Consider the following 6,744-nt stretch of genomic DNA (forward strand, 5'->3'; position numbering starts at 1 on the left):
TGCAATTATTTGCTTTGCAAAATGATTGTTCATAATTATTTGCACTTCGGTTATTATAAAAATCAAATCAAATGGTTTACCACACAATACACATTGTAAATATTTCTTTAAAATCAAGGGCGTGGTTTATTTTTATTTAAAAGGGGGAAATTATTTTCTACTCCCCTACTATAACCCTTTTCTAGGGACTTTTTTTAATTTGAACCCACATATAATAACAATGACTTTATTAAACCCCCACCCTCTTTATAGATTTTAAACTACGCCACATGCCTTTGTTTATTTCAGCTAAATATTTACATTACTTGTATTGTAGACCAACACAAATGCAATTATTTAGTTAACCAGAATTGTAATTAATACGGCAAATAATAATGGAAACTTTATTAGTTGTTGTGTGTGCATAAATTATTTCCCCCAGCAAGTTTCACTTGATATTTATACAGGGATTGTCTGTCCACTGAATGTCCTTGGGTACAAATCCAAACCATTGAAATTGATGGCAAATTAATTTACAGTGGAGTTATAAATGAAGACTCAGCAAAGGAAATATTATTTCGACTGAATCAATATTAAGGCAAAGAAATCCGATCCTTGAAAAATTATTCCTTAATAAATTCACGCCTTGTTTTGGTCCTTGAAAAATTATTCCTGAATAAATCCACGCCTTTTTTTGGTCCTTGAAAAATTATTCCTGAATAAATCCACGCCTTGTTTTGGTCCTTGAAAAATTATTCCTTAATAAATCCACGCCTTGTTTTGGTCCTTGAAAAAAGTCTTCTTTGAAAAAAGTCTTCCTTAATAGATCCACGCCTTGTCTTGAGGTCCTTAAAAAATACGCCTTGTCTTCTTTAATAAATCCACGCCTTGTTGAGGTCCTTGAAAAAATGTTCCTTTAATAAATCCACGCCTTGTCTTGGCCCTTGAAAAATGTTCCTTTAATATATCCACGCCTTGTCTTGGTTCCTTGAAAAATGTTCCTTCAATATTTAATAAATCCACGCCTTCAGTTGGTCCTTCTTTAATATATCCACGCCTTGTCTTGAGGTCCTTAAATGTTCCTTTAATATATCCGCGCCTTGTCTTGAGGTCCTTATATGTTCCTTCAATATATCCTTGAAAAAATATTCCTTAATAAATCCACGCCTTGTTGGCCCTTATTCTTTAATAAATCCACGCCTTGGCCCTTGAAAAATATTCTTTAATAAATCCACGCCTCAGTTGGTCCTTGAAAAAATTCTTTAATAAATCCACGCCTCAGTTATCCTTGAAAAATATTCTTTAATAAATCCACGCCTCAGTTTTGGTCTTGAGGTCCTTTAATAAATCCATTGGTCCTTGAAAAATATTCTTTAATAAATCCATATATCCTTGAAAAAATATTCCTTAATAAATCCACGTCTTGTTTTGGTCCTTGAAAAAATACTCCTTAATAAATCCACGTCTTGTTTTGGTCCTTGAAAAAATATTCCTTAATAAATCCACGCCTTGTTTTGGTCCTTGAAAAAATATTCCTTAATAAATCCACGCCTTGTTTTGGTCCTTGAAAAAATATTCCTTAATAAATCCACGCCTCAGTTGGCCCTTGAAAAATATTCTTTAATAAATCCACGCCTCAGTTGGTCCTTGAAAAAATATTCTTTAAAAAAATCCACGCCTATTTGTGGTCCTTGAAAAAATATTCCTTAATAAATCCACGCCTCAGTTGGCCCTTGATAAAATATTCTTTAATAAATCCACGCCTCAGTTGGCCCTTGAAAAAATATTCTTTAATAAATCCACGCCTCAGTTGGCCCTTGAAAAAATATTCCTTAATAAATCCACGCCTGAGAGTCCTTGAAAAAATATTCCTTAATAAATCCACGCCTGAGAGTCCTTGAAAAAATATTCCTTAATAAATCCACGCCTGAGAGTCCTTGAAAAAATATTCCTTAATAAATCCACGCCTTGTTTTGGTCCTTGAAAAAATATTCCTTTAATAAATCCACGCCTCCTGGTTTTTCCTTGAAAAAATATTCCTTAATAAAAAAATATTCCTTAATAAATCCACGCCTGATTTGGACCTTGAAAAAATATTCCTTAATAAATCCACGCCTATGGAGCTCAGGATGACCTTGAAAAAATATTCCTTAATAAATCCACGCCTATAATGGTCCTGGTTTTGGTCCTTGAAAAAATATTCCTTAATAAATCCACGCCTATAATGGTCCTGGTTTTGGTCCTTGAAAAAATATTCCTTAATAAATCCACGCCTATAATGGTCCTGGTTTTGGTTCTTGAAAAAATATTCCTTAATAAATCCACGCCTTGTTTGGTCCTTGAAAAAAGTCTTCTTTAATAAATCCACGCCTTGTTTTTGTCATTGAAAAACTATTCCTTAATAAATCCACGCCTTGTTTTGGTCCTTGAAAAATTATTCGTGAATAAATCTACGCCATGTTTTGGTCCTTGAAAAATTATTCCTTAATAAATCCACGCCTTGTTTGGTCCCTGAAAAATTATTCCTTAATAAATCCGCGCCTTGTTTTGGTCCTTGAAAAACTATTCCTTAATAAATCCTTGAAAATATATCCATTAAACATTCCACGCCTATAATGAGTAGAAATTGTATTTTGTTTTAGCTGGTTTTCCTACAAATAATTTAAATGTACATATATTAAAATACATAGATTGCATGTTCCGAATTCTAACTAACATGCTCATTTTGAATTCAAACCAATATTTGTTTGGGGTTTATTCATACAATTTGACAGTTATGTTTAATTACAATATATGCCACTTGGCTAAAGCTGCAACCTAATGAATTCCTAGGCCACTCGAGTGTTTATTGACTTGATACAACAAATACACATAAACCCACACACAAACACACATGGGGGACCCTCAAATGTATATTCAACAAAATTCTATTAATCCTTTGAGAATTTTATAAAATGACACAAATTGGATATTAATATAGTACCACAACATATACAAGGATTTGTTTGGGATACACACACACTCACATATCTGGTAACAAAGTTATTTATTACGAAATGTTCGTAAATAGAATTGCAGAGTATCAAAATTATAACACCGAGAAAAATCATGTTGCAAATACAAATTCAAGTTTCAAATTGTTCATAGAACAATATAAAAATATACCTATTTTTTATATATATTTTACATTTTTTCTAAGGATTTAAATCTAATTTTTAGACCAAAAACATTTCACACCAATGTCATGAGTTTGTAATCGGTGTCCGATCATGATAAAATAACTCGACTCCGGACAAAAATATATTCAAAAAATTTCCTACCAAAATGATCAGTACTGATTCATATTTTAGGCTAGTCCTCATATAACGATACCTTTCAAATGTCGGTTTTTGACGGAGTTTTGACATGTTTTAGAACGATAATGGTTGCAACTTTATACTTTAGATCGACAATTTTCAAAACATGCTCTCATATAACGTACACATAATTAATTACTCGGTATATTGGGGATTAAGGCACGTTCTTCAACCGAATTGTCTTTAATTTTTTATTTTGGTTTCTCATTTCTTGTCAAATTTCTCCACTAAAAATTAGCGATATCGATCGAAGATCTGGTATATGTCCGATATAATTGTATCACCTATTTTCGATGTTTGAAGTATTTCGGACATGTTTTTCAGCAGTATTGCCTGTAATCGTATATTTGTGGATCTCTTTGGGTGGCAATTTTTTCTTAAAAAAATTACCAATATTGGTCCTTGATCTGTTATAGTCAGTGTTGCCAATTTAGCACTTTTCAAACTCGTTTAGCTCCAAAAAATTGATCTAGCCACTAGCATTTCATATTGACGCATTAAAATGTTCCTATGTTACACGCTATGAATTCGATTTTCCAATGTTAAAAAAGTGCCAGTACATCTGTGAACAAGTAAAAAAGTGGTAAAGTTCGGCGGGTCAGAACGTTGTACACCATGAACCTAAATCGGAACTTTTTTATTCATCGGGAATCCGGAATGCCAAATTATATCCACCTCAGAGTACCGAAAATGGGTCTCGTCCCACATTACAAGGCAGTTACACTTCGGCCGGAAAATGTTCTATGCCTTAAAAGGACCCAAATAGGATGAAACCTTTATATGGGGTATATGTCCAAACATAGGACAATGTAGAAAATTGTCCTCATAAATATATCCTACCCCACGAGAATACAGAGAATGCATCTAAACCTTCAAAATAAAGAAGGTAGAGTAGTACTTTAATATGAGGACTATGTGCAAACCTTCACCTTGACAATTTTAGCATTTTTATTTGAAAAATGACAGGTCCAGCCAGGTCCAGCCGCATTTAAAGGTATTTTTCAAAATATTTTGACAGCTGTTGTTTTAGTGAAATGTTGAAAAAATCTCCACAGATCAAATTAAATTATTAGAACAAATAGTTTATTGGAGATTAGGCTAAGCAGGAGTTTAGACTTTAGTTTAAGTAGTATCTTGGATAAAAGTTTGACCAATCTTAATTCCCACCTAAACCCAAATTGTTTCAAATTTAGTACCATTTAGTACACATAAGTACAAATTTCCATTTCCATTATACAATCCAATGGACATTTTATTACCCAATTTCAGGATTCCAGCTCTATCGGTTCACTCTAAATCCAAATTGTACCAAATTTAGTATCATATAGTACTTTTCGTATACATGAGTACATTTTAAAAACCACCTCTTACATCGACCCTACTTCTCATCCTTGCTTCACATTTCAAGTTTTTAGCTTTATCTGTAGATATTTAGCTTTATTAGTAAAAATTTCCAAAACTTTCTACGTACCGCAATCCTACACCCCAACAGTGATCCTAACTCCATATTTTAAGATTTCAGGCCTATTGGTTCACCAAAAATTCAAATTGTACTAAATTTAGTACACAAAAGTATGAATTTTTCAAACTATCGATATACCTCTATTCTACAATGCAGTTGTAATCTTATTTCCAAATTTTAGTGTTCCAGCTCTACCGGTTCACCTACATTCGAATTTTTAGTACACATTAGAAGAAAATTCTAAAACTTCCTACGTACCCCATTCCTACACCCCAACAGCGATCCTAACACCAAATTTCAGTATTCCAGCTGTATTGGTTCGCCCAAATCTCAAATTGTACCAAGTTTAGTACACATAAGTACGAATTACCCAAACTCCCAACATATCCCAATTGAACAATGCAATAGTAATCTTATTTCCAAATTTCAGTGTTCCAGTCCAAATCCAAATTGTACCAAATATAGTACTTTTCGTACAAGTTTCTATAGAAGTTTCTATAGAAATTTCACGGCACATTTGCGATATTCTCAAGATCCTATATGTAATTTCAACATAAGTGTCTGTTTTTTTTATGTGGATGCTTTGCCCAATTTTCAACCGAAGTGTATAAAGCTTTTGCATTATGAAGTAGCAGTAATCTAGCATTTCGGTACTTTGGTAGTTAAACATCTTTCCAGCCTGAGTGTCAGTGGTGTGTTATTTCGTTTTCTCATTTGTATCAAAACCTAAAAGGGACTTAAACCACTTTCAAAAGTTTCTATCGATTTAGGGTATATATGTGTTTTGAATGCCTACCGCATTCATTTTTAATTTGTACCAATATAAATTCTCAATAACAATCTACCCATTAACAAATTTCCTACTGGGTCATTTCATTCGACACATAGCAGATAAGCAAGCCATGTAAGCACACAAACACACCCACTAATCATTTATCTGTCGTTAATTGGCATTGGCAAGGCAAACAAACACAGTCGCAGATAAACAACCGATACCCAGTGAAATTTTTGATTGTCATTCGACAAATGGTCAACAACAATCGGAATAACAGAAACAACAAAAAGCTTTCTTCAATTAATAAACAAAAAAAGAAGAACAACAACAATAAAAAGCACAAAGCTTTTTAACATTCGATGAAATGATTTTGAAATAATTCATAATTCTCGGGTGATGAGTGGTGTATTTTTTGGGGCCAGGGGGGTCTTGGGTAACACAACGAATGTTTTTGTTGCCTTGTTTTGTTTTGGTTTTATGATGTTATTAACCCCCCTCCTAACATATCTCGGATGACACACCAGTAACCAAAAGCTATGTTATTTTTTTAAATTGATATTTAGATCTAAGTTTAAAATTTCGAAATATTTCGAGAATTATGTTTTGAATTGTATTCCTCTTTGTGTGTGCATAATTTAATTTGCAATGGGAAAAAATGAAAAAGTTCGGAATTTCGCCATGTCTTTGTTTTTCTAAAAATAGCCACATATTGTTGCTTTCTCTAGTTTGCTGGTGTTGTTGTTGTAGTATTTATTGCGTGCTAAACGTCATCATTGGGGTTTTTGTGTGCGATTATGAATCGACGATGGCAAGCGCTCCAGTGGCGCAATTGGTTAGCGCACGGTACTTATAATCAGTAACTTGTGAGCAATGCCGGGGTTGTGAGTTCGAGCCTCACCTGGAGCAGTTGGAAGTTTTTTGATGGGGAACCCTATTCTGGGCCGTGGGAAATTTCTAAGGTGTAAATAAAAAATTAGCAATTATAAATAGAAAGTGAAGAAGAGGGGGAAGGGGTTTTGGGGAATACCCTGCAGAAAAGTCTGGAAATTGTTGTTCGTCTAACAGTGGAAATTATTCCGTAAATGCAAATGTGGATTTGAATGATTAATGAGTGGTATGATTCGGTGAAATAGGGTTTAATTGCGCGTATGACGTGATTAAATCCAAAGTCC

The 6,744-nt window shown here is 33.4% G+C and overlaps 1 non-coding gene across 1 annotated transcript; it reads left to right on the top strand.

The window, feature by feature from the left end:
- Positions 1–6,386: 6,386 nt before the first annotated feature.
- On the top strand, positions 6,387–6,478 carry Trnai-uau (transfer RNA isoleucine (anticodon UAU)). The gene is given in 2 exon segments: positions 6,387–6,424; positions 6,443–6,478. It is a non-coding gene; the product is annotated as a tRNA-Ile (tRNA).
- The last annotated feature ends 266 nt before the right edge of the window (positions 6,479–6,744 follow it).

The sequence above is a fragment of the Musca vetustissima genome, unplaced genomic scaffold, assembly GCF_032173495.1.
Source record: "Musca vetustissima isolate MV318-11 ecotype Yass unplaced genomic scaffold, APGP_CSIRO_Mvet_v1 utg4863, whole genome shotgun sequence".
Lineage (NCBI taxonomy): Eukaryota > Metazoa > Arthropoda > Insecta > Diptera > Muscidae > Musca > Musca vetustissima.